This window comes from Dunckerocampus dactyliophorus, unplaced genomic scaffold (assembly GCF_027744805.1).
Source record: "Dunckerocampus dactyliophorus isolate RoL2022-P2 unplaced genomic scaffold, RoL_Ddac_1.1 HiC_scaffold_23, whole genome shotgun sequence".
Classification (NCBI taxonomy): domain Eukaryota; kingdom Metazoa; phylum Chordata; class Actinopteri; order Syngnathiformes; family Syngnathidae; genus Dunckerocampus; species Dunckerocampus dactyliophorus.
The window spans coordinates 216,535-237,271 of record NW_026559859.1 but is presented as its reverse complement, the minus strand read 5'-3'; the positions used below and the strand labels follow the sequence as shown (position 1 = coordinate 237,271).

Below are 20,737 nucleotides of genomic sequence, written 5' to 3'. Positions count from 1 at the left end.
ACCGTTTGCAGAAGCGCAGTTTGACCAGTGTCGTCTTTAAAAGGAAAGTTTTCAGAGAGCTTTCCGGCTTACGGCCATACTACCCTGAGAACGCCCGATCTCGTCCGATCTCGGAAGCTAAGCAGGGGCGGGCCTGGTGAGTACTTGGATGGGAGACCGCCTGGGAATACCAGGTGCTGTAAGCTTTTTAGGCTCTTGGCTTTCAGCAGAGGGCGCTGTTTCCCACTTCTTGGAAAACGCCATCACTTTGAATGGAGGAAGAGTATTTATTTTGCCCTCATGTGAGGAACATCCATCTACAGTGTTTTTCTCTCTGCTGTGAAGTTCAAACAGGCTTACAGGCTGGCTGTGGCTGCGACCGGTGGCACAAAACAGCCAGAAAAACCATACGAGCAGCAAAGTGTGCACACACATCCGAGACCGTTTGCAGAAGCGCAGTTTGACCAGTGTCGTCTTTAAAAGGAAAGTTTTCAGAGAGCTTTCCGGCTTACGGCCATACTACCCTGAGAACGCCCGATCTCGTCCGATCTCGGAAGCTAAGCAGGGGCGGGCCTGGTGAGTACTTGGATGGGAGACCGCCTGGGAATACCAGGTGCTGTAAGCTTTTTAGGCTCTTGGCTTTCAGCAGAGGGCGCTGTTTCCCACTTCTTGGAAAACGCCATCACTTTGAATGGAGGAAGAGTATTTATTTTGCCCTCATGTGAGGAACATCCATCTACAGTGTTTTTCTCTCTGCTGTGAAGTTCAAACAGGCTTACAGGCTGGCTGTGGCTGCGACCGGTGGCACAAAACAGCCAGAAAAACCATACGAGCAGCAAAGTGTGCACACACATCCGAGACCGTTTGCAGAAGCGCAGTTTGACCAGTGTCGTCTTTAAAAGGAAAGTTTTCAGAGAGCTTTCCGGCTTACAGCCATACTACCCTGAGAACGCCCGATCTCGTCCGATCTCGGAAGCTAAGCAGAGGCGGGCCTGGTGAGTACTTGGAATGGGAGACCGCCTGGGAATACCAGGTGCTGTAAGCTTTTTAGGCTCTTGGCTTTCAGCAGAGGGCGCTGTTTCCCACTTCTTGGAAAACGCCATCACTTTGAATGGAGGAAGAGTATTTATTTTGCCCTCATGTGAGGAACATCCATCTACAGTGTTTTTCTCTCTGCTGTGAAGTTCAAACAGGCTTACAGGCTGGCTGTGGCTGCGACCGGTGGCACAAAACAGCCAGAAAAACCATACGAGCAGCAAAGTGTGCACACACATCCGAGACCGTTTGCAGAAGCGCAGTTTGACCAGTGTCGTCTTTAAAAGGAAAGTTTTCAGAGAGCTTTCCGGCTTACGGCCATACTACCCTGAGAACGCCCGATCTCGTCCGATCTCGGAAGCTAAGCAGGGGCGGGCCTGGTTAGTACTTGGATGGGAGACCGCCTGGGAATACCAGGTGCTGTAAGCTTTTTAGGCTCTTGGCTTTCAGCAGAGGGCGCTGTTTCCCACTTCTTGGAAAACGCCATCACTTTGAATGGAGGAAGAGTATTTATTTTGCCCTCATGTGAGGAACATCCATCTACAGTGTTTTTCTCTCTGCTGTGAAGTTCAAACAGGCTTACAGGCTGGCTGTGGCTGCGACCGGTGGCACAAAACAGCCAGAAAAACCATACGAGCAGCAAAGTGTGCACACACATCCGAGACCGTTTGCAGAAGCGCAGTTTGACCAGTGTCGTCTTTAAAAGGAAAGTTTTCAGAGAGCTTTCCGGCTTACGGCCATACTACCCTGAGAACGCCCGATCTCGTCCGATCTCGGAAGCTAAGCAGGGGCGGGCCTGGTGAGTACTTGGAATGGGAGACCGCCTGGGAATACCAGGTGCTGTAAGCTTTTTAGGCTCTTGGCTTTCAGCAGAGGGCGCTGTTTCCCACTTCTTGGAAAACGCCATCACTTTGAATGGAGGAAGAGTATTTATTTTGCCCTCATGTGAGGAACATCCATCTACAGTGTTTTTCTCTCTGCTGTGAAGTTCAAACAGGCTTACAGGCTGGCTGTGGCTGCGACCGGTGGCACAAAACAGCCAGAAAAACCATACGAGCAGCAAAGTGTGCACACACATCCGAGACCGTTTGCAGAAGCGCAGTTTGACCAGTGTCGTCTTTAAAAGGAAAGTTTTCAGAGAGCTTTCCGGCTTACGGCCATACTACCCTGAGAACGCCCGATCTCGTCCGATCTCGGAAGCTAAGCAGGGGCGGGCCTGGTGAGTACTTGGATGGGAGACCGCCTGGGAATACCAGGTGCTGTAAGCTTTTTAGGCTCTTGGCTTTCAGCAGAGGGCGCTGTTTCCCACTTCTTGGAAAACGCCATCACTTTGAATGGAGGAAGAGTATTTATTTTGCCCTCATGTGAGGAACATCCATCTACAGTGTTTTTCTCTCTGCTGTGAAGTTCAAACAGGCTTACAGGCTGGCTGTGGCTGCGACCGGTGGCACAAAACAGCCAGAAAAACCATACGAGCAGCAAAGTGTGCACACACATCCGAGACCGTTTGCAGAAGCGCAGTTTGACCAGTGTCGTCTTTAAAAGGAAAGTTTTCAGAGAGCTTTCCGGCTTACGGCCATACTACCCTGAGAACGCCCGATCTCGTCCGATCTCGGAAGCTAAGCAGGGGCGGGCCTGGTTAGTACTTGGATGGGAGACCGCCTGGGAATACCAGGTGCTGAAAGCTTTTTAGGCTCTTGGCTTTCAGCAGAGGGCGCTGTTTCCCACCTCTTGGAAAACGCCATCACTTTGAATGGAGGAAGAGTATTTATTTTGCCCTCATGGGAGGAACATCCATCTACAGTGTTTTTCTCTCTGCTGTGAAGTTCAAACAGGCTTACAGGCTGGCTGTGGCTGCGACCGGTGGCACAAAACAGCCAGAAAAACCATACGAGCAGCAAAGTGTGCACACACATCCGAGACCGTTTGCAGAAGCGCAGTTTGACCAGTGTCGTCTTTAAAAGGAAAGTTTTCAGAGAGCTTTCCGGCTTACAGCCATACTACCCTGAGAACGCCCGATCTCGTCCGATCTCGGAAGCTAAGCAGAGGCGGGCCTGGTGAGTACTTGGAATGGGAGACCGCCTGGGAATACCAGGTGCTGTAAGCTTTTTAGGCTCTTGGCTTTCAGCAGAGGGCGCTGTTTCCCACTTCTTGGAAAACGCCATCACTTTGAATGGAGGAAGAGTATTTATTTTGCCCTCATGTGAGGAACATCCATCTACAGTGTTTTTCTCTCTGCTGTGAAGTTCAAACAGGCTTACAGGCTGGCTGTGGCTGCGACCGGTGGCACAAAACAGCCAGAAAAACCATACGAGCAGCAAAGTGTGCACACACATCCGAGACCGTTTGCAGAAGCGCAGTTTGACCAGTGTCGTCTTTAAAAGGAAAGTTTTCAGAGAGCTTTCCGGCTTACGGCCATACTACCCTGAGAACGCCCGATCTCGTCCGATCTCGGAAGCTAAGCAGGGGCGGGCCTGGTTAGTACTTGGATGGGAGACCGCCTGGGAATACCAGGTGCTGTAAGCTTTTTAGGCTCTTGGCTTTCAGCAGAGGGCGCTGTTTCCCACTTCTTGGAAAACGCCATCACTTTGAATGGAGGAAGAGTATTTATTTTGCCCTCATGTGAGGAACATCCATCTACAGTGTTTTTCTCTCTGCTGTGAAGTTCAAACAGGCTTACAGGCTGGCTGTGGCTGCGACCGGTGGCACAAAACAGCCAGAAAAACCATACGAGCAGCAAAGTGTGCACACACATCCGAGACCGTTTGCAGAAGCGCAGTTTGACCAGTGTCGTCTTTAAAAGGAAAGTTTTCAGAGAGCTTTCCGGCTTACGGCCATACTACCCTGAGAACGCCCGATCTCGTCCGATCTCGGAAGCTAAGCAGGGGCGGGCCTGGTGAGTACTTGGAATGGGAGACCGCCTGGGAATACCAGGTGCTGTAAGCTTTTTAGGCTCTTGGCTTTCAGCAGAGGGCGCTGTTTCCCACTTCTTGGAAAACGCCATCACTTTGAATGGAGGAAGAGTATTTATTTTGCCCTCATGTGAGGAACATCCATCTACAGTGTTTTTCTCTCTGCTGTGAAGTTCAAACAGGCTTACAGGCTGGCTGTGGCTGCGACCGGTGGCACAAAACAGCCAGAAAAACCATACGAGCAGCAAAGTGTGCACACACATCCGAGACCGTTTGCAGAAGCGCAGTTTGACCAGTGTCGTCTTTAAAAGGAAAGTTTTCAGAGAGCTTTCCGGCTTACGGCCATACTACCCTGAGAACGCCCGATCTCGTCCGATCTCGGAAGCTAAGCAGGGGCGGGCCTGGTGAGTACTTGGATGGGAGACCGCCTGGGAATACCAGGTGCTGTAAGCTTTTTAGGCTCTTGGCTTTCAGCAGAGGGCGCTGTTTCCCACTTCTTGGAAAACGCCATCACTTTGAATGGAGGAAGAGTATTTATTTTGCCCTCATGTGAGGAACATCCATCTACAGTGTTTTTCTCTCTGCTGTGAAGTTCAAACAGGCTTACAGGCTGGCTGTGGCTGCGACCGGTGGCACAAAACAGCCAGAAAAACCATACGAGCAGCAAAGTGTGCACACACATCCGAGACCGTTTGCAGAAGCGCAGTTTGACCAGTGTCGTCTTTAAAAGGAAAGTTTTCAGAGAGCTTTCCGGCTTACGGCCATACTACCCTGAGAACGCCCGATCTCGTCCGATCTCGGAAGCTAAGCAGGGGCGGGCCTGGTTAGTACTTGGATGGGAGACCGCCTGGGAATACCAGGTGCTGAAAGCTTTTTAGGCTCTTGGCTTTCAGCAGAGGGCGCTGTTTCCCACCTCTTGGAAAACGCCATCACTTTGAATGGAGGAAGAGTATTTATTTTGCCCTCATGGGAGGAACATCCATCTACAGTGTTTTTCTCTCTGCTGTGAAGTTCAAACAGGCTTACAGGCTGGCTGTGGCTGCGACCGGTGGCACAAAACAGCCAGAAAAACCATACGAGCAGCAAAGTGTGCACACACATCCGAGACCGTTTGCAGAAGCGCAGTTTGACCAGTGTCGTCTTTAAAAGGAAAGTTTTCAGAGAGCTTTCCGGCTTACGGCCATACTACCCTGAGAACGCCCGATCTCGTCTGATCTCGGAAGCTAAGCAGGGGCGGGCCTGGTGAGTACTTGGATGGGAGACCGCCTGGGAATACCAGGTGCTGTAAGCTTTTTAGGCTCTTGGCTTTCAGCAGAGGGCGCTGTTTCCCACTTCTTGGAAAACGCCGTCACTTTGAATGGAGGAAGAGTATTTATTTTGCCCTCATGTGAGGAACATCCATCTACAGTGTTTTTCTCTCTGCTGTGAAGTTCAAACAGGCTTACAGGCTGGCTGTGGCTGCGACCGGTGGCACAAAACAGCCAGAAAAACCATACGAGCAGCAAAGTGTGCACACACATCCGAGACCGTTTGCAGAAGCGCTGTTTGACCAGTGTCGTCTTTAAAAGGAAAGTTTTCAGAGAGCTTTCTGGCTTACGGCCATACTACCCTGAGAACGCCCGATCTCGTCCGATCTCGGAAGCTAAGCAGGGGCGGGCCTGGTTAGTACTTGGATGGGAGACCGCCTGGGAATACCAGGTGCTGTAAGCTTTTTAGGCTCTTGGCGTTCAGCAGAGGGCGCTGTTTCCCACTTCTTGGAAAACGCCATCACTTTGAATGGAGGAAGAGTATTTATTTTGCCCTCATGTGAGGAACATCCATCTACAGTATTTGTCTCTCTGCTGTGAAGTTCAAACAGGCTTATAGGCTGGCTGTGGCTGCGACCGGTGGCACAAAACAGCCAGAAAAACCATACGAGCAGCAAAGTGTGCACACACATCCGAGACCGTTTGCAGAAGCGCAGTTTGACCAGTGTCGTCTTTAAAAGGAAAGTTTTCAGAGAGCTTTCCGGCTTACGGCCATACTACCCTGAGAACGCCCGATCTCGTCCGATCTCGGAAGCTAAGCAGGGGCGGGCCTGGTGAGTACTTGGATGGGAGACCGCCTGGGAATACCAGGTGCTGTAAGCTTTTTAGGCTCTTGGCTTTCAGCAGAGGGCGCTGTTTCCCACTTCTTGGAAAACGCCATCACTTTGAATGGAGGAAGAGTATTTATTTTGCCCTCATGTGAGGAACATCCATCTACAGTGTTTTTCTCTCTGCTGTGAAGTTCAAACAGGCTTACAGGCTGGCTGTGGCTGCGACCGGTGGCACAAAACAGCCAGAAAAACCATACGAGCATCAAAGTGTGCACACACATCCGAGACCGTTTGCAGAAGCGTAGTTTGACCAGTGTCGTCTTTAAAAGGAAAGTTTTCAGAGAGCTTTCCGGCTTACGGCCATACTACCCTGAGAACGCCCGATCTCGTCCGATCTCGGAAGCTAAGCAGGGGCGGGCCTGCTTAGTACTTGGATGGGAGACCGCCTGGGAATACCAGGTGCTGTAAGCTTTTTAGGCTCTTGGATTTCAGCAGAGGGCGCTGTTTCCCACCTCTTGGAAAACGCCATCACTTTGAATGGAGGAAGAGTATTTATTTTGCCCTCATGTGAGGAACATCCATCTACAGTGTTTTTCTCTCTGCTGTGAAGTTCAAACAGGCTTACAGGCTGGCTGTGGCTGCGACCGGTGGCACAAAACAGCCAGAAAAACCATACGAGCAGCAAAGTGTGCACACACATCCGAGACCGTTTGCAGAAGCGCAGTTTGACCAGTGTCGTCTTTAAAAGGAAAGTTTTCAGAGAGCTTTCCGGCTTACGGCCATACTACCCTGAGAACGCCCGATCTCGTCCGATCTCGGAAGCTAAGCAGGGGCGGGCCTGGTTAGTACTTGGATGGGAGACCGCCTGGGAATACCAGGTGCTGTAAGCTTTTTAGGCTCTTGGCTTTCAGCAGAGGGCGCTGTTTCCCACCTCTTGGAAAACGCCATCACTTTGAATGGAGGAAGAGTATTTATTTTGCCCTCATGTGAGGAACATCCATCTACAGTGTTTTTCTCTCTGCTGTGAAGTTCAAACAGGCTTACAGGCTGGCTGTGGCTGCGACCGGTGGCACAAAACAGCCAGAAAAACCATACGAGCATCAAAGTGTGCACACACATCCGAGACCGTTTGCAGAAGCGCAGTTTGACCAGTGTCGTCTTTAAAAGGAAAGTTTTCAGAGAGCTTTCCGGCTTACGGCCATACTACCCTGAGAACGCCCGATCTCGTCCGATCTCGGAAGCTAAGCAGGGGCGGGCCTGGTGAGTACTTGGAATGGGAGACCGCCTGGGAATACCAGGTGCTGTAAGCTTTTTAGGCTCTTGGCTTTCAGCAGAGGGCGCTGTTTCCCACTTCTTGGAAAACGCCATCACTTTGAATGGAGGAAGAGTATTTATTTTGCCCTCATGTGAGGAACATCCATCTACAGTGTTTTTCTCTCTGCTGTGAAGTTCAAACAGGCTTACAGGCTGGCTGTGGCTGCGACCGGTGGCACAAAACAGCCAGAAAAACCATACGAGCAGCAAAGTGTGCACACACATCCGAGACCGTTTGCAGAAGCGCAGTTTGACCAGTGTCGTCTTTAAAAGGAAAGTTTTCAGAGAGCTTTCCGGCTTACGGCCATACTACCCTGAGAACGCCCGATCTCGTCCGATCTCGGAAGCTAAGCAGGGGCGGGCCTGGTGAGTACTTGGATGGGAGACCGCCTGGGAATACCAGGTGCTGTAAGCTTTTTAGGCTCTTGGCTTTCAGCAGAGGGCGCTGTTTCCCACTTCTTGGAAAACGCCATCACTTTGAATGGAGGAAGAGTATTTATTTTGCCCTCATGTGAGGAACATCCATCTACAGTGTTTTTCTCTCTGCTGTGAAGTTCAAACAGGCTTACAGGCTGGCTGTGGCTGCGACCGGTGGCACAAAACAGCCAGAAAAACCATACGAGCAGCAAAGTGTGCACACACATCCGAGACCGTTTGCAGAAGCGCAGTTTGACCAGTGTCGTCTTTAAAAGGAAAGTTTTCAGAGAGCTTTCCGGCTTACGGCCATACTACCCTGAGAACGCCCGATCTCGTCCGATCTCGGAAGCTAAGCAGGGGCGGGCCTGGTTAGTACTTGGATGGGAGACCGCCTGGGAATACCAGGTGCTGAAAGCTTTTTAGGCTCTTGGCTTTCAGCAGAGGGCGCTGTTTCCCACCTCTTGGAAAACGCCATCACTTTGAATGGAGGAAGAGTATTTATTTTGCCCTCATGGGAGGAACATCCATCTACAGTGTTTTTCTCTCTGCTGTGAAGTTCAAACAGGCTTACAGGCTGGCTGTGGCTGCGACCGGTGGCACAAAACAGCCAGAAAAACCATACGAGCAGCAAAGTGTGCACACACATCCGAGACCGTTTGCAGAAGCGCAGTTTGACCAGTGTCGTCTTTAAAAGGAAAGTTTTCAGAGAGCTTTCCGGCTTACGGCCATACTACCCTGAGAACGCCCGATCTCGTCTGATCTCGGAAGCTAAGCAGGGGCGGGCCTGGTGAGTACTTGGATGGGAGACCGCCTGGGAATACCAGGTGCTGTAAGCTTTTTAGGCTCTTGGCTTTCAGCAGAGGGCGCTGTTTCCCACTTCTTGGAAAACGCCGTCACTTTGAATGGAGGAAGAGTATTTATTTTGCCCTCATGTGAGGAACATCCATCTACAGTGTTTTTCTCTCTGCTGTGAAGTTCAAACAGGCTTACAGGCTGGCTGTGGCTGCGACCGGTGGCACAAAACAGCCAGAAAAACCATACGAGCAGCAAAGTGTGCACACACATCCGAGACCGTTTGCAGAAGCGCTGTTTGACCAGTGTCGTCTTTAAAAGGAAAGTTTTCAGAGAGCTTTCTGGCTTACGGCCATACTACCCTGAGAACGCCCGATCTCGTCCGATCTCGGAAGCTAAGCAGGGGCGGGCCTGGTTAGTACTTGGATGGGAGACCGCCTGGGAATACCAGGTGCTGTAAGCTTTTTAGGCTCTTGGCGTTCAGCAGAGGGCGCTGTTTCCCACTTCTTGGAAAACGCCATCACTTTGAATGGAGGAAGAGTATTTATTTTGCCCTCATGTGAGGAACATCCATCTACAGTATTTGTCTCTCTGCTGTGAAGTTCAAACAGGCTTATAGGCTGGCTGTGGCTGCGACCGGTGGCACAAAACAGCCAGAAAAACCATACGAGCAGCAAAGTGTGCACACACATCCGAGACCGTTTGCAGAAGCGCAGTTTGACCAGTGTCGTCTTTAAAAGGAAAGTTTTCAGAGAGCTTTCCGGCTTACGGCCATACTACCCTGAGAACGCCCGATCTCGTCCGATCTCGGAAGCTAAGCAGGGGCGGGCCTGGTGAGTACTTGGATGGGAGACCGCCTGGGAATACCAGGTGCTGTAAGCTTTTTAGGCTCTTGGCTTTCAGCAGAGGGCGCTGTTTCCCACTTCTTGGAAAACGCCATCACTTTGAATGGAGGAAGAGTATTTATTTTGCCCTCATGTGAGGAACATCCATCTACAGTGTTTTTCTCTCTGCTGTGAAGTTCAAACAGGCTTACAGGCTGGCTGTGGCTGCGACCGGTGGCACAAAACAGCCAGAAAAACCATACGAGCATCAAAGTGTGCACACACATCCGAGACCGTTTGCAGAAGCGTAGTTTGACCAGTGTCGTCTTTAAAAGGAAAGTTTTCAGAGAGCTTTCCGGCTTACGGCCATACTACCCTGAGAACGCCCGATCTCGTCCGATCTCGGAAGCTAAGCAGGGGCGGGCCTGCTTAGTACTTGGATGGGAGACCGCCTGGGAATACCAGGTGCTGTAAGCTTTTTAGGCTCTTGGATTTCAGCAGAGGGCGCTGTTTCCCACCTCTTGGAAAACGCCATCACTTTGAATGGAGGAAGAGTATTTATTTTGCCCTCATGTGAGGAACATCCATCTACAGTGTTTTTCTCTCTGCTGTGAAGTTCAAACAGGCTTACAGGCTGGCTGTGGCTGCGACCGGTGGCACAAAACAGCCAGAAAAACCATACGAGCAGCAAAGTGTGCACACACATCCGAGACCGTTTGCAGAAGCGCAGTTTGACCAGTGTCGTCTTTAAAAGGAAAGTTTTCAGAGAGCTTTCCGGCTTACGGCCATACTACCCTGAGAACGCCCGATCTCGTCCGATCTCGGAAGCTAAGCAGGGGCGGGCCTGGTTAGTACTTGGATGGGAGACCGCCTGGGAATACCAGGTGCTGTAAGCTTTTTAGGCTCTTGGCTTTCAGCAGAGGGCGCTGTTTCCCACCTCTTGGAAAACGCCATCACTTTGAATGGAGGAAGAGTATTTATTTTGCCCTCATGTGAGGAACATCCATCTACAGTGTTTTTCTCTCTGCTGTGAAGTTCAAACAGGCTTACAGGCTGGCTGTGGCTGCGACCGGTGGCACAAAACAGCCAGAAAAACCATACGAGCATCAAAGTGTGCACACACATCCGAGACCGTTTGCAGAAGCGCAGTTTGACCAGTGTCGTCTTTAAAAGGAAAGTTTTCAGAGAGCTTTCCGGCTTACGGCCATACTACCCTGAGAACGCCCGATCTCGTCCGATCTCGGAAGCTAAGCAGGGGCGGGCCTGGTGAGTACTTGGAATGGGAGACCGCCTGGGAATACCAGGTGCTGTAAGCTTTTTAGGCTCTTGGCTTTCAGCAGAGGGCGCTGTTTCCCACTTCTTGGAAAACGCCATCACTTTGAATGGAGGAAGAGTATTTATTTTGCCCTCATGTGAGGAACATCCATCTACAGTGTTTTTCTCTCTGCTGTGAAGTTCAAACAGGCTTACAGGCTGGCTGTGGCTGCGACCGGTGGCACAAAACAGCCAGAAAAACCATACGAGCAGCAAAGTGTGCACACACATCCGAGACCGTTTGCAGAAGCGCAGTTTGACCAGTGTCGTCTTTAAAAGGAAAGTTTTCAGAGAGCTTTCCGGCTTACGGCCATACTACCCTGAGAACGCCCGATCTCGTCCGATCTCGGAAGCTAAGCAGGGGCGGGCCTGGTGAGTACTTGGATGGGAGACCGCCTGGGAATACCAGGTGCTGTAAGCTTTTTAGGCTCTTGGCTTTCAGCAGAGGGCGCTGTTTCCCACTTCTTGGAAAACGCCATCACTTTGAATGGAGGAAGAGTATTTATTTTGCCCTCATGTGAGGAACATCCATCTACAGTGTTTTTCTCTCTGCTGTGAAGTTCAAACAGGCTTACAGGCTGGCTGTGGCTGCGACCGGTGGCACAAAACAGCCAGAAAAACCATACGAGCAGCAAAGTGTGCACACACATCCGAGACCGTTTGCAGAAGCGCAGTTTGACCAGTGTCGTCTTTAAAAGGAAAGTTTTCAGAGAGCTTTCCGGCTTACGGCCATACTACCCTGAGAACGCCCGATCTCGTCCGATCTCGGAAGCTAAGCAGGGGCGGGCCTGGTTAGTACTTGGATGGGAGACCGCCTGGGAATACCAGGTGCTGAAAGCTTTTTAGGCTCTTGGCTTTCAGCAGAGGGCGCTGTTTCCCACCTCTTGGAAAACGCCATCACTTTGAATGGAGGAAGAGTATTTATTTTGCCCTCATGGGAGGAACATCCATCTACAGTGTTTTTCTCTCTGCTGTGAAGTTCAAACAGGCTTACAGGCTGGCTGTGGCTGCGACCGGTGGCACAAAACAGCCAGAAAAACCATACGAGCAGCAAAGTGTGCACACACATCCGAGACCGTTTGCAGAAGCGCAGTTTGACCAGTGTCGTCTTTAAAAGGAAAGTTTTCAGAGAGCTTTCCGGCTTACAGCCATACTACCCTGAGAACGCCCGATCTCGTCCGATCTCGGAAGCTAAGCAGAGGCGGGCCTGGTGAGTACTTGGAATGGGAGACCGCCTGGGAATACCAGGTGCTGTAAGCTTTTTAGGCTCTTGGCTTTCAGCAGAGGGCGCTGTTTCCCACTTCTTGGAAAACGCCATCACTTTGAATGGAGGAAGAGTATTTATTTTGCCCTCATGTGAGGAACATCCATCTACAGTGTTTTTCTCTCTGCTGTGAAGTTCAAACAGGCTTACAGGCTGGCTGTGGCTGCGACCGGTGGCACAAAACAGCCAGAAAAACCATACGAGCAGCAAAGTGTGCACACACATCCGAGACCGTTTGCAGAAGCGCAGTTTGACCAGTGTCGTCTTTAAAAGGAAAGTTTTCAGAGAGCTTTCCGGCTTACGGCCATACTACCCTGAGAACGCCCAATCTCGTCCGATCTCGGAAGCTAAGCAGGGGCGGGCCTGGTGAGTACTTGGAATGGGAGACCGCCTGGGAATACCAGGTGCTGTAAGCTTTTTAGGCTCTTGGCTTTCAGCAGAGGGCGCTGTTTCCCACTTCTTGGAAAACGCCATCACTTTGAATGGAGGAAGAGTATTTATTTTGCCCTCATGTGAGGAACATCCATCTACAGTGTTTTTCTCTCTGCTGTGAAGTTCAAACAGGCTTACAGGCTGGCTGTGGCTGCGACCGGTGGCACAAAACAGCCAGAAAAACCATACGAGCAGCAAAGTGTGCACACACATCCGAGACCGTTTGCAGAAGCGCAGTTTGACCAGTGTCGTCTTTAAAAGGAAAGTTTTCAGAGAGCTTTCCGGCTTACGGCCATACTACCCTGAGAACGCCCGATCTCGTCCGATCTCGGAAGCTAAGCAGGGGCGGGCCTGGTTAGTACTTGGATGGGAGACCGCCTGGGAATACCAGGTGCTGAAAGCTTTTTAGGCTCTTGGCTTTCAGCAGAGGGCGCTGTTTCCCACCTCTTGGAAAACGCCATCACTTTGAATGGAGGAAGAGTATTTATTTTGCCCTCATGGGAGGAACATCCATCTACAGTGTTTTTCTCTCTGCTGTGAAGTTCAAACAGGCTTACAGGCTGGCTGTGGCTGCGACCGGTGGCACAAAACAGCCAGAAAAACCATACGAGCAGCAAAGTGTGCACACACATCCGAGACCGTTTGCAGAAGCGCAGTTTGACCAGTGTCGTCTTTAAAAGGAAAGTTTTCAGAGAGCTTTCCGGCTTACGGCCATACTACCCTGAGAACGCCCGATCTCGTCTGATCTCGGAAGCTAAGCAGGGGCGGGCCTGGTGAGTACTTGGATGGGAGACCGCCTGGGAATACCAGGTGCTGTAAGCTTTTTAGGCTCTTGGCTTTCAGCAGAGGGCGCTGTTTCCCACTTCTTGGAAAACGCCGTCACTTTGAATGGAGGAAGAGTATTTATTTTGCCCTCATGTGAGGAACATCCATCTACAGTGTTTTTCTCTCTGCTGTGAAGTTCAAACAGGCTTACAGGCTGGCTGTGGCTGCGACCGGTGGCACAAAACAGCCAGAAAAACCATACGAGCAGCAAAGTGTGCACACACATCCGAGACCGTTTGCAGAAGCGCTGTTTGACCAGTGTCGTCTTTAAAAGGAAAGTTTTCAGAGAGCTTTCTGGCTTACGGCCATACTACCCTGAGAACGCCCGATCTCGTCCGATCTCGGAAGCTAAGCAGGGGCGGGCCTGGTTAGTACTTGGATGGGAGACCGCCTGGGAATACCAGGTGCTGTAAGCTTTTTAGGCTCTTGGCGTTCAGCAGAGGGCGCTGTTTCCCACTTCTTGGAAAACGCCATCACTTTGAATGGAGGAAGAGTATTTATTTTGCCCTCATGTGAGGAACATCCATCTACAGTATTTGTCTCTCTGCTGTGAAGTTCAAACAGGCTTATAGGCTGGCTGTGGCTGCGACCGGTGGCACAAAACAGCCAGAAAAACCATACGAGCAGCAAAGTGTGCACACACATCCGAGACCGTTTGCAGAAGCGCAGTTTGACCAGTGTCGTCTTTAAAAGGAAAGTTTTCAGAGAGCTTTCCGGCTTACGGCCATACTACCCTGAGAACGCCCGATCTCGTCCGATCTCGGAAGCTAAGCAGGGGCGGGCCTGGTGAGTACTTGGATGGGAGACCGCCTGGGAATACCAGGTGCTGTAAGCTTTTTAGGCTCTTGGCTTTCAGCAGAGGGCGCTGTTTCCCACTTCTTGGAAAACGCCATCACTTTGAATGGAGGAAGAGTATTTATTTTGCCCTCATGTGAGGAACATCCATCTACAGTGTTTTTCTCTCTGCTGTGAAGTTCAAACAGGCTTACAGGCTGGCTGTGGCTGCGACCGGTGGCACAAAACAGCCAGAAAAACCATACGAGCATCAAAGTGTGCACACACATCCGAGACCGTTTGCAGAAGCGTAGTTTGACCAGTGTCGTCTTTAAAAGGAAAGTTTTCAGAGAGCTTTCCGGCTTACGGCCATACTACCCTGAGAACGCCCGATCTCGTCCGATCTCGGAAGCTAAGCAGGGGCGGGCCTGCTTAGTACTTGGATGGGAGACCGCCTGGGAATACCAGGTGCTGTAAGCTTTTTAGGCTCTTGGATTTCAGCAGAGGGCGCTGTTTCCCACCTCTTGGAAAACGCCATCACTTTGAATGGAGGAAGAGTATTTATTTTGCCCTCATGTGAGGAACATCCATCTACAGTGTTTTTCTCTCTGCTGTGAAGTTCAAACAGGCTTACAGGCTGGCTGTGGCTGCGACCGGTGGCACAAAACAGCCAGAAAAACCATACGAGCAGCAAAGTGTGCACACACATCCGAGACCGTTTGCAGAAGCGCAGTTTGACCAGTGTCGTCTTTAAAAGGAAAGTTTTCAGAGAGCTTTCCGGCTTACGGCCATACTACCCTGAGAACGCCCGATCTCGTCCGATCTCGGAAGCTAAGCAGGGGCGGGCCTGGTTAGTACTTGGATGGGAGACCGCCTGGGAATACCAGGTGCTGTAAGCTTTTTAGGCTCTTGGCTTTCAGCAGAGGGCGCTGTTTCCCACCTCTTGGAAAACGCCATCACTTTGAATGGAGGAAGAGTATTTATTTTGCCCTCATGTGAGGAACATCCATCTACAGTGTTTTTCTCTCTGCTGTGAAGTTCAAACAGGCTTACAGGCTGGCTGTGGCTGCGACCGGTGGCACAAAACAGCCAGAAAAACCATACGAGCAGCAAAGTGTGCACACACATCCGAGACCGTTTGCAGAAGCGCAGTTTGACCAGTGTCGTCTTTAAAAGGAAAGTTTTCAGAGAGCTTTCCGGCTTACGGCCATACTACCCTGAGAACGCCCGATCTCGTCCGATCTCGGAAGCTAAGCAGGGGCGGGCCTGGTGAGTACTTGGATGGGAGACCGCCTGGGAATACCAGGTGCTGTAAGCTTTTTAGGCTCTTGGCTTTCAGCAGAGGGCGCTGTTTCCCACTTCTTGGAAAACGCCATCACTTTGAATGGAGGAAGAGTATTTATTTTGCCCTCATGTGAGGAACATCCATCTACAGTGTTTTTCTCTCTGCTGTGAAGTTCAAACAGGCTTACAGGCTGGCTGTGGCTGCGACCGGTGGCACAAAACAGCCAGAAAAACCATACGAGCAGCAAAGTGTGCACACACATCCGAGACCGTTTGCAGAAGCGCAGTTTGACCAGTGTCGTCTTTAAAAGGAAAGTTTTCAGAGAGCTTTCCGGCTTACGGCCATACTACCCTGAGAACGCCCGATCTCGTCCGATCTCGGAAGCTAAGCAGGGGCGGGCCTGGTTAGTACTTGGATGGGAGACCGCCTGGGAATACCAGGTGCTGAAAGCTTTTTAGGCTCTTGGCTTTCAGCATAGGGCGCTGTTTCCCACCTCTTGGAAAACGCCATCACTTTGAATGGAGGAAGAGTATTTATTTTGCCCTCATGGGAGGAACATCCATCTACAGTGTTTTTCTCTCTGCTGTGAAGTTCAAACAGGCTTACAGGCTGGCTGTGGCTGCGACCGGTGGCACAAAACAGCCAGAAAAACCATACGAGCAGCAAAGTGTGCACACACATCCGAGACCGTTTGCAGAAGCGCAGTTTGACCAGTGTCGTCTTTAAAAGGAAAGTTTTCAGAGAGCTTTCCGGCTTACGGCCATACTACCCTGAGAACGCCCGATCTCGTCCGATCTCGGAAGCTAAGCAGGGGCGGGCCTGGTGAGTACTTGGATGGGAGACCGCCTGGGAATACCAGGTGCTGTAAGCTTTTTAGGCTCTTGGCTTTCAGCAGAGGGCGCTGTTTCCCACTTCTTGGAAAACGCCATCACTTTGAATGGAGGAAGAGTATTTATTTTGCCCTCATGTGAGGAACATCCATCTACAGTGTTTTTCTCTCTGCTGTGAAGTTCAAACAGGCTTACAGGCTGGCTGTGGCTGCGACCGGTGGCACAAAACAGCCAGAAAAACCATACGAGCAGCAAAGTGTGCACACACATCCGAGACCGTTTGCAGAAGCGCAGTTTGACCAGTGTCGTCTTTAAAAGGAAAGTTTTCAGAGAGCTTTCCGGCTTACGGCCATACTACCCTGAGAACGCCCGATCTCGTCCGATCTCGGAAGCTAAGCAGGGGCGGGCCTGGTTAGTACTTGGATGGGAGACCGCCTGGGAATACCAGGTGCTGTAAGCTTTTTAGGCTCTTGGCTTTCAGCAGAGGGCGCTGTTTCCCACCTCTTGGAAAACGCCATCACTTTGAATGGAGGAAGAGTATTTATTTTGCCCTCATGGGAGGAACATCCATCTACAGTGTTTTTCTCTCTGCTGTGAAGTTCAAACAGGCTTACAGGCTGGCTGTGGCTGCGACCGGTGGCACAAAACAGCCAGAAAAACCATACGAGCAGCAAAGTGTGCACACACATCCGAGACCGTTTGCAGAAGCGCAGTTTGACCAGTGTCGTCTTTAAAAGGAAAGTTTTCAGAGAGCTTTCCGGCTTACGGCCATACTACCCTGAGAACGCCCGATCTCGTCAGATCTCGGAAGCTAAGCAGGGGCGGGCCTGGTTAGTACTTGGATGGGAGACCGCCTGGGAATACCAGGTGCTGTAAGCTTTTTAGGCTCTTGGCTTTCAGCAGAGGGCGCTGTTTCCCACTTCTTGGAAAACGCCATCACTTTGAATGGAGGAAGAGTATTTATTTTGCCCTCATGTGAGGAACATCCATCTACAGTGTTTTTCTCTCTGCTGTGAAGTTCAAACAGGCTTACAGGCTGGCTGTGGCTGCGACCGGTGGCACAAAACAGCCAGAAAAACCATACGAGCAGCAAAGTGTGCACACACATCCGAGACCGTTTGCAGAAGCGCAGTTTGACCAGTGTCGTCTTTAAAAGGAAAGTTTTCAGAGAGCTTTCCGGCTTACGGCCATACTACCCTGAGAACGCCCGATCTCGTCCGATCTCGGAAGCTAAGCAGGGGCGGGCCTGGTGAGTACTTGGATGGGAGACCGCCTGGGAATACCAGGTGCTGTAAGCTTTTTAGGCTCTTGGCTTTCAGCAGAGGGCGCTGTTTCCCACTTCTTGGAAAACGCCATCACTTTGAATGGAGGAAGAGTATTTATTTTGCCCTCATGTGAGGAACATCCATCTACAGTGTTTTTCTCTCTGCTGTGAAGTTCAAACAGGCTTACAGGCTGGCTGTGGCTGCGACCGGTGGCACAAAACAGCCAGAAAAACCATACGAGCAGCAAAGTGTGCACACACATCCGAGACCGTTTGCAGAAGCGCAGTTTGACCAGTGTCGTCTTTAAAAGGAAAGTTTTCAGAGAGCTTTCCGGCTTACGGCCATACTACCCTGAGAACGCCCGATCTCGTCCGATCTCGGAAGCTAAGCAGGGGCGGGCCTGGTGAGTACTTGGATGGGAGACCGCCTGGGAATACCAGGTGCTGTAAGCTTTTTAGGCTCTTGGCTTTCAGCAGAGGGCGCTGTTTCCCACTTCTTGGAAAACGCCGTCACTTTGAATGGAGGAAGAGTATTTATTTTGCCCTCATGTGAGGAACATCCATCTACAGTGTTTTTCTCTCTGCTGTGAAGTTCAAACAGGCTTACAGGCTGGCTGTGGCTGCGACCGGTGGCACAAAACAGCCAGAAAAACCATACGAGCAGCAAAGTGTGCACACACATCCGAGACCGTTTGCAGAAGCGCAGTTTGACCAGTGTCGTCTTTAAAAGGAAAGTTTTCAGAGAGCTTTCCGGCTTACGGCCATACTACCCTGAGAACGCCCGATCTCGTCCGATCTCGGAAGCTAAGCAGGGGCGGGCCTGGTTAGTACTTGGATGGGAGACCGCCTGGGAATACCAGGTGCTGAAAGCTTTTTAGGCTCTTGGCTTTCAGCAGAGGGCGCTGTTTCCCACCTCTTGGAAAACGCCATCACTTTGAATGGAGGAAGAGTATTTATTTTGCCCTCATGGGAGGAACATCCATCTACAGTGTTTTTCTCTCTGCTGTGAAGTTCAAACAGGCTTACAGGCTGGCTGTGGCTGCGACCGGTGGCACAAAACAGCCAGAAAAACCATACGAGCAGCAAAGTGTGCACACACATCCGAGACCGTTTGCAGAAGCGCAGTTTGACCAGTGTCGTCTTTAAAAGGAAAGTTTTCAGAGAGCTTTCCGGCTTACGGCCATACTACCCTGAGAACGCCCGATCTCGTCCGATCTCGGAAGCTAAGCAGGGGCGGGCCTGGTGAGTACTTGGATGGGAGACCGCCTGGGAATACCAGGTGCTGTAAGCTTTTTAGGCTCTTGGCTTTCAGCAGAGGGCGCTGTTTCCCACCTCTTGGAAAACGCCATCACTTTGAATGGAGGAAGAGTATTTATTTTGCCCTCATGTGAGGAACATCCATCTACAGTGTTTTTCTCTCTGCTGTGAAGTTCAAACAGGCTTACAGGCTGGCTGTGGCTGCGACCGGTGGCACAAAACAGCCAGAAAAACCATACGAGCAGCAAAGTGTGCACACACATCCGAGACCGTTTGCAGAAGCGCAGTTTGACCAGTGTCGTCTTTAAAAGGAAAGTTTTCAGAGAGCTTTCCGGCTTACGGCCATACTACCCTGAGAACGCCCGATCTCGTCCGATCTCGGAAGCTAAGCAGGGGCGGGCCTGGTGAGTACTTGGATGGGAGACCGCCTGGGAATACCAGGTGCTGTAAGCTTTTTAGGCTCTTGGCTTTCAGCAGAGGGCGCTGTTTCCCACTTCTTGGAAAACGCCATCACTTTGAATGGAGGAAGAGTATTTATTTTGCCCTCATGTGAGGAACATCCATCTACAGTGTTTTTCTCTCTGCTGTGAAGTTCAAACAGGCTTACAGGCTGGCTGTGGCTGCGACCGGTGGCACAAAACAGCCAGAAAAACCATACGAGCAGCAAAGTGTGCACACACATCCGAGACCGTTTGCAGAAGCGCAGTTTGACCAGTGTCGTCTTTAAAAGGAAAGTTTTCAGAGAGCTTTCCGGCTTACGGCCATACTACCCTGAGAACGCCCGATCTCGTCCGATCTCGGAAGCTAAGCAGGGGCGGGCCTGGTTAGTACTTGGATGGGAGACCGCCTGGGAATACCAGGTGCTGAAAGCTTTTTAGGCTCTTGGCTTTCAGCAGAGGGCGCTGTTTCCCACCTCTTGGAAAACGCCATCACTTTGAATGGAGGAAGAGTATTTATTTTGCCCTCATGGGAGGAACATCCATCTACAGTGTTTTTCTCTCTGCTGTGAAGTTCAAACAGGCTTACAGGCTGGCTGTGGCTGCGACCGGTGGCACAAAACAGCCAGAAAAACCATACGAGCAGCAAAGTGTGCACACACATCCGAGACCGTTTGCAGAAGCGCAGTTTGACCAGTGTCGTCTTTAAAAGGAAAGTTTTCAGAGAGCTTTCCGGCTTACGGCCATACTACCCTGAGAACGCCCGATCTCGTCCGATCTCGGAAGCTAAGCAGGGGCGGGCCTGGTGAGTACTTGGATGGGAGACCGCCTGGGAATACCAGGTGCTGTAAGCTTTTTAGGCTCTTGGCTTTCAGCAGAGGGCGCTGTTTCCCACTTCTTGGAAAACGCCATCACTTTGAATGGAGGAAGAGTATTTATTTTGCCCTCATGTGAGGAACATCCATCTACAGTGTTTTTCTCTCTGCTGTGAAGTTCAAACAGGCTTACAGGCTGGCTGTGGCTGCGACCGGTGGCACAAAACAGCCAGAAAAACCATACGAGCAGCAAAGTGTGCACACACATCCGAGACCGTTTGCAGAAGCGCAGTTTGACCAGTGTCGTCTTTAAAAGGAAAGTTTTCAGAGAGCTTTCCGGCTTACGGCCATACTACCCTGAGAACGCCCGATCTCGTCCGATCTCGGAAGCTAAGCAGGGGCGGGCCTGGTGAGTACTTGGATGGGAGACCGCCTGGGAATACCAGGTGCTGTAAGCTTTTTAGGCTCTTGGCTTTCAGCAGAGGGCGCTGTTTCCCACTTCTTGGAAAACGCCATCACTTTGAATGGAGGAAGAGTATTTATTTTGCCCTCATGTGAGGAACATCCATCTACAGTGTTTTTCTCTCTGCTGTGAAGTTCAAACAGGCTTACAGGCTGGCTGTGGCTGCGACCGGTGGCACAAAACAGCCAGAAAAACCATACGAGCAGCAAAGTGTGCACACACATCCGAGACCGTTTGCAGAGGCGCAGTTTGACCAGTGTCGTCTTTAAAAGGAAAGTTTTCAGAGAGCTTTCCGGCTTACGGCCATACTACCCTGAGAACGCCCGATCTCGTCCGATCTCGGAAGCTAAGCAGGGGCGGGCCTGGTTAGTACTTGGATGGGAGACCGCCTGGGAATACCAGGTGCTGAAAGCTTTTTAGGCTCTTG

The 20,737-nt window shown here is 51.0% G+C and overlaps 49 non-coding genes and 1 pseudogene across 49 annotated transcripts; all 50 read left to right on the top strand.

Annotated features, from left to right (window-relative positions):
* Positions 1 to 66: 66 nt before the first annotated feature.
* LOC129174799 (5S ribosomal RNA) lies at positions 67 to 185 on the top strand. Its single transcript, XR_008567776.1, has one exon. It is a non-coding gene; the product is annotated as a 5S ribosomal RNA (ribosomal RNA).
* A 300-nt stretch (positions 186 to 485) lies between these two features.
* LOC129174798 (5S ribosomal RNA) lies at positions 486 to 604 on the top strand. The gene has a single exon (XR_008567775.1). It is a non-coding gene; the product is annotated as a 5S ribosomal RNA (ribosomal RNA).
* Positions 605 to 904: 300 nt separating this feature from the next.
* Positions 905 to 1,024, top strand: LOC129175378 (5S ribosomal RNA). Its single transcript, XR_008568339.1, has one exon. It is a non-coding gene; the product is annotated as a 5S ribosomal RNA (ribosomal RNA).
* Positions 1,025 to 1,324: 300 nt separating this feature from the next.
* LOC129175419 (5S ribosomal RNA) lies at positions 1,325 to 1,443 on the top strand. The gene has a single exon (XR_008568373.1). It is a non-coding gene; the product is annotated as a 5S ribosomal RNA (ribosomal RNA).
* A 300-nt stretch (positions 1,444 to 1,743) lies between these two features.
* LOC129175305 (5S ribosomal RNA) lies at positions 1,744 to 1,863 on the top strand. The gene has a single exon (XR_008568269.1). It is a non-coding gene; the product is annotated as a 5S ribosomal RNA (ribosomal RNA).
* A 300-nt stretch (positions 1,864 to 2,163) lies between these two features.
* Positions 2,164 to 2,282, top strand: LOC129174797 (5S ribosomal RNA). Its single transcript, XR_008567774.1, has one exon. It is a non-coding gene; the product is annotated as a 5S ribosomal RNA (ribosomal RNA).
* Positions 2,283 to 2,582: 300 nt separating this feature from the next.
* LOC129175096 (5S ribosomal RNA) lies at positions 2,583 to 2,701 on the top strand. Its single transcript, XR_008568066.1, has one exon. It is a non-coding gene; the product is annotated as a 5S ribosomal RNA (ribosomal RNA).
* Positions 2,702 to 3,001: 300 nt separating this feature from the next.
* LOC129175377 (5S ribosomal RNA) lies at positions 3,002 to 3,121 on the top strand. The gene has a single exon (XR_008568338.1). It is a non-coding gene; the product is annotated as a 5S ribosomal RNA (ribosomal RNA).
* Positions 3,122 to 3,421: 300 nt separating this feature from the next.
* On the top strand, positions 3,422 to 3,540 carry LOC129175418 (5S ribosomal RNA). Its single transcript, XR_008568372.1, has one exon. It is a non-coding gene; the product is annotated as a 5S ribosomal RNA (ribosomal RNA).
* A 300-nt stretch (positions 3,541 to 3,840) lies between these two features.
* On the top strand, positions 3,841 to 3,960 carry LOC129175304 (5S ribosomal RNA). Its single transcript, XR_008568268.1, has one exon. It is a non-coding gene; the product is annotated as a 5S ribosomal RNA (ribosomal RNA).
* Positions 3,961 to 4,260: 300 nt separating this feature from the next.
* LOC129174796 (5S ribosomal RNA) lies at positions 4,261 to 4,379 on the top strand. The gene has a single exon (XR_008567773.1). It is a non-coding gene; the product is annotated as a 5S ribosomal RNA (ribosomal RNA).
* Positions 4,380 to 4,679: 300 nt separating this feature from the next.
* LOC129175095 (5S ribosomal RNA) lies at positions 4,680 to 4,798 on the top strand. The gene has a single exon (XR_008568065.1). It is a non-coding gene; the product is annotated as a 5S ribosomal RNA (ribosomal RNA).
* A 300-nt stretch (positions 4,799 to 5,098) lies between these two features.
* Positions 5,099 to 5,217, top strand: LOC129174958 (5S ribosomal RNA). Its single transcript, XR_008567928.1, has one exon. It is a non-coding gene; the product is annotated as a 5S ribosomal RNA (ribosomal RNA).
* Positions 5,218 to 5,517: 300 nt separating this feature from the next.
* LOC129175417 (5S ribosomal RNA) lies at positions 5,518 to 5,636 on the top strand. The gene has a single exon (XR_008568371.1). It is a non-coding gene; the product is annotated as a 5S ribosomal RNA (ribosomal RNA).
* A 300-nt stretch (positions 5,637 to 5,936) lies between these two features.
* Positions 5,937 to 6,055, top strand: LOC129174795 (5S ribosomal RNA). The gene has a single exon (XR_008567772.1). It is a non-coding gene; the product is annotated as a 5S ribosomal RNA (ribosomal RNA).
* Positions 6,056 to 6,355: 300 nt separating this feature from the next.
* Positions 6,356 to 6,474, top strand: LOC129175049 (5S ribosomal RNA). The gene has a single exon (XR_008568019.1). It is a non-coding gene; the product is annotated as a 5S ribosomal RNA (ribosomal RNA).
* Positions 6,475 to 6,774: 300 nt separating this feature from the next.
* On the top strand, positions 6,775 to 6,893 carry LOC129175416 (5S ribosomal RNA). The gene has a single exon (XR_008568370.1). It is a non-coding gene; the product is annotated as a 5S ribosomal RNA (ribosomal RNA).
* Positions 6,894 to 7,193: 300 nt separating this feature from the next.
* LOC129175303 (5S ribosomal RNA) lies at positions 7,194 to 7,313 on the top strand. The gene has a single exon (XR_008568267.1). It is a non-coding gene; the product is annotated as a 5S ribosomal RNA (ribosomal RNA).
* Positions 7,314 to 7,613: 300 nt separating this feature from the next.
* LOC129174794 (5S ribosomal RNA) lies at positions 7,614 to 7,732 on the top strand. The gene has a single exon (XR_008567771.1). It is a non-coding gene; the product is annotated as a 5S ribosomal RNA (ribosomal RNA).
* Positions 7,733 to 8,032: 300 nt separating this feature from the next.
* LOC129175094 (5S ribosomal RNA) lies at positions 8,033 to 8,151 on the top strand. Its single transcript, XR_008568064.1, has one exon. It is a non-coding gene; the product is annotated as a 5S ribosomal RNA (ribosomal RNA).
* Positions 8,152 to 8,451: 300 nt separating this feature from the next.
* On the top strand, positions 8,452 to 8,570 carry LOC129174957 (5S ribosomal RNA). The gene has a single exon (XR_008567927.1). It is a non-coding gene; the product is annotated as a 5S ribosomal RNA (ribosomal RNA).
* A 300-nt stretch (positions 8,571 to 8,870) lies between these two features.
* LOC129175415 (5S ribosomal RNA) lies at positions 8,871 to 8,989 on the top strand. The gene has a single exon (XR_008568369.1). It is a non-coding gene; the product is annotated as a 5S ribosomal RNA (ribosomal RNA).
* A 300-nt stretch (positions 8,990 to 9,289) lies between these two features.
* LOC129174793 (5S ribosomal RNA) lies at positions 9,290 to 9,408 on the top strand. Its single transcript, XR_008567770.1, has one exon. It is a non-coding gene; the product is annotated as a 5S ribosomal RNA (ribosomal RNA).
* A 300-nt stretch (positions 9,409 to 9,708) lies between these two features.
* LOC129175048 (5S ribosomal RNA) lies at positions 9,709 to 9,827 on the top strand. The gene has a single exon (XR_008568018.1). It is a non-coding gene; the product is annotated as a 5S ribosomal RNA (ribosomal RNA).
* A 300-nt stretch (positions 9,828 to 10,127) lies between these two features.
* On the top strand, positions 10,128 to 10,246 carry LOC129175414 (5S ribosomal RNA). Its single transcript, XR_008568368.1, has one exon. It is a non-coding gene; the product is annotated as a 5S ribosomal RNA (ribosomal RNA).
* Positions 10,247 to 10,546: 300 nt separating this feature from the next.
* Positions 10,547 to 10,666, top strand: LOC129175302 (5S ribosomal RNA). Its single transcript, XR_008568266.1, has one exon. It is a non-coding gene; the product is annotated as a 5S ribosomal RNA (ribosomal RNA).
* Positions 10,667 to 10,966: 300 nt separating this feature from the next.
* On the top strand, positions 10,967 to 11,085 carry LOC129174791 (5S ribosomal RNA). The gene has a single exon (XR_008567768.1). It is a non-coding gene; the product is annotated as a 5S ribosomal RNA (ribosomal RNA).
* A 300-nt stretch (positions 11,086 to 11,385) lies between these two features.
* Positions 11,386 to 11,504, top strand: LOC129175091 (5S ribosomal RNA). Its single transcript, XR_008568062.1, has one exon. It is a non-coding gene; the product is annotated as a 5S ribosomal RNA (ribosomal RNA).
* A 300-nt stretch (positions 11,505 to 11,804) lies between these two features.
* LOC129175376 (5S ribosomal RNA) lies at positions 11,805 to 11,924 on the top strand. Its single transcript, XR_008568337.1, has one exon. It is a non-coding gene; the product is annotated as a 5S ribosomal RNA (ribosomal RNA).
* Positions 11,925 to 12,224: 300 nt separating this feature from the next.
* Positions 12,225 to 12,344, top strand: LOC129175384 (5S ribosomal RNA; annotated as a pseudogene).
* A 300-nt stretch (positions 12,345 to 12,644) lies between these two features.
* On the top strand, positions 12,645 to 12,763 carry LOC129175090 (5S ribosomal RNA). The gene has a single exon (XR_008568061.1). It is a non-coding gene; the product is annotated as a 5S ribosomal RNA (ribosomal RNA).
* Positions 12,764 to 13,063: 300 nt separating this feature from the next.
* Positions 13,064 to 13,182, top strand: LOC129174955 (5S ribosomal RNA). The gene has a single exon (XR_008567925.1). It is a non-coding gene; the product is annotated as a 5S ribosomal RNA (ribosomal RNA).
* Positions 13,183 to 13,482: 300 nt separating this feature from the next.
* On the top strand, positions 13,483 to 13,601 carry LOC129175412 (5S ribosomal RNA). Its single transcript, XR_008568366.1, has one exon. It is a non-coding gene; the product is annotated as a 5S ribosomal RNA (ribosomal RNA).
* A 300-nt stretch (positions 13,602 to 13,901) lies between these two features.
* On the top strand, positions 13,902 to 14,020 carry LOC129174790 (5S ribosomal RNA). The gene has a single exon (XR_008567767.1). It is a non-coding gene; the product is annotated as a 5S ribosomal RNA (ribosomal RNA).
* A 300-nt stretch (positions 14,021 to 14,320) lies between these two features.
* LOC129175046 (5S ribosomal RNA) lies at positions 14,321 to 14,439 on the top strand. Its single transcript, XR_008568016.1, has one exon. It is a non-coding gene; the product is annotated as a 5S ribosomal RNA (ribosomal RNA).
* Positions 14,440 to 14,739: 300 nt separating this feature from the next.
* Positions 14,740 to 14,858, top strand: LOC129175411 (5S ribosomal RNA). Its single transcript, XR_008568365.1, has one exon. It is a non-coding gene; the product is annotated as a 5S ribosomal RNA (ribosomal RNA).
* Positions 14,859 to 15,158: 300 nt separating this feature from the next.
* Positions 15,159 to 15,277, top strand: LOC129174789 (5S ribosomal RNA). Its single transcript, XR_008567766.1, has one exon. It is a non-coding gene; the product is annotated as a 5S ribosomal RNA (ribosomal RNA).
* A 300-nt stretch (positions 15,278 to 15,577) lies between these two features.
* Positions 15,578 to 15,696, top strand: LOC129175089 (5S ribosomal RNA). Its single transcript, XR_008568060.1, has one exon. It is a non-coding gene; the product is annotated as a 5S ribosomal RNA (ribosomal RNA).
* A 300-nt stretch (positions 15,697 to 15,996) lies between these two features.
* Positions 15,997 to 16,115, top strand: LOC129174788 (5S ribosomal RNA). The gene has a single exon (XR_008567765.1). It is a non-coding gene; the product is annotated as a 5S ribosomal RNA (ribosomal RNA).
* Positions 16,116 to 16,415: 300 nt separating this feature from the next.
* Positions 16,416 to 16,534, top strand: LOC129175410 (5S ribosomal RNA). Its single transcript, XR_008568364.1, has one exon. It is a non-coding gene; the product is annotated as a 5S ribosomal RNA (ribosomal RNA).
* A 300-nt stretch (positions 16,535 to 16,834) lies between these two features.
* Positions 16,835 to 16,953, top strand: LOC129175564 (5S ribosomal RNA). The gene has a single exon (XR_008568513.1). It is a non-coding gene; the product is annotated as a 5S ribosomal RNA (ribosomal RNA).
* A 300-nt stretch (positions 16,954 to 17,253) lies between these two features.
* LOC129174787 (5S ribosomal RNA) lies at positions 17,254 to 17,372 on the top strand. The gene has a single exon (XR_008567764.1). It is a non-coding gene; the product is annotated as a 5S ribosomal RNA (ribosomal RNA).
* A 300-nt stretch (positions 17,373 to 17,672) lies between these two features.
* On the top strand, positions 17,673 to 17,791 carry LOC129174786 (5S ribosomal RNA). The gene has a single exon (XR_008567763.1). It is a non-coding gene; the product is annotated as a 5S ribosomal RNA (ribosomal RNA).
* A 300-nt stretch (positions 17,792 to 18,091) lies between these two features.
* LOC129175088 (5S ribosomal RNA) lies at positions 18,092 to 18,210 on the top strand. The gene has a single exon (XR_008568059.1). It is a non-coding gene; the product is annotated as a 5S ribosomal RNA (ribosomal RNA).
* Positions 18,211 to 18,510: 300 nt separating this feature from the next.
* Positions 18,511 to 18,629, top strand: LOC129174785 (5S ribosomal RNA). Its single transcript, XR_008567762.1, has one exon. It is a non-coding gene; the product is annotated as a 5S ribosomal RNA (ribosomal RNA).
* A 300-nt stretch (positions 18,630 to 18,929) lies between these two features.
* Positions 18,930 to 19,048, top strand: LOC129174784 (5S ribosomal RNA). The gene has a single exon (XR_008567761.1). It is a non-coding gene; the product is annotated as a 5S ribosomal RNA (ribosomal RNA).
* Positions 19,049 to 19,348: 300 nt separating this feature from the next.
* LOC129175087 (5S ribosomal RNA) lies at positions 19,349 to 19,467 on the top strand. Its single transcript, XR_008568058.1, has one exon. It is a non-coding gene; the product is annotated as a 5S ribosomal RNA (ribosomal RNA).
* Positions 19,468 to 19,767: 300 nt separating this feature from the next.
* On the top strand, positions 19,768 to 19,886 carry LOC129174783 (5S ribosomal RNA). The gene has a single exon (XR_008567760.1). It is a non-coding gene; the product is annotated as a 5S ribosomal RNA (ribosomal RNA).
* Positions 19,887 to 20,186: 300 nt separating this feature from the next.
* Positions 20,187 to 20,305, top strand: LOC129174782 (5S ribosomal RNA). The gene has a single exon (XR_008567759.1). It is a non-coding gene; the product is annotated as a 5S ribosomal RNA (ribosomal RNA).
* A 300-nt stretch (positions 20,306 to 20,605) lies between these two features.
* On the top strand, positions 20,606 to 20,724 carry LOC129175086 (5S ribosomal RNA). The gene has a single exon (XR_008568057.1). It is a non-coding gene; the product is annotated as a 5S ribosomal RNA (ribosomal RNA).
* The last annotated feature ends 13 nt before the right edge of the window (positions 20,725 to 20,737 follow it).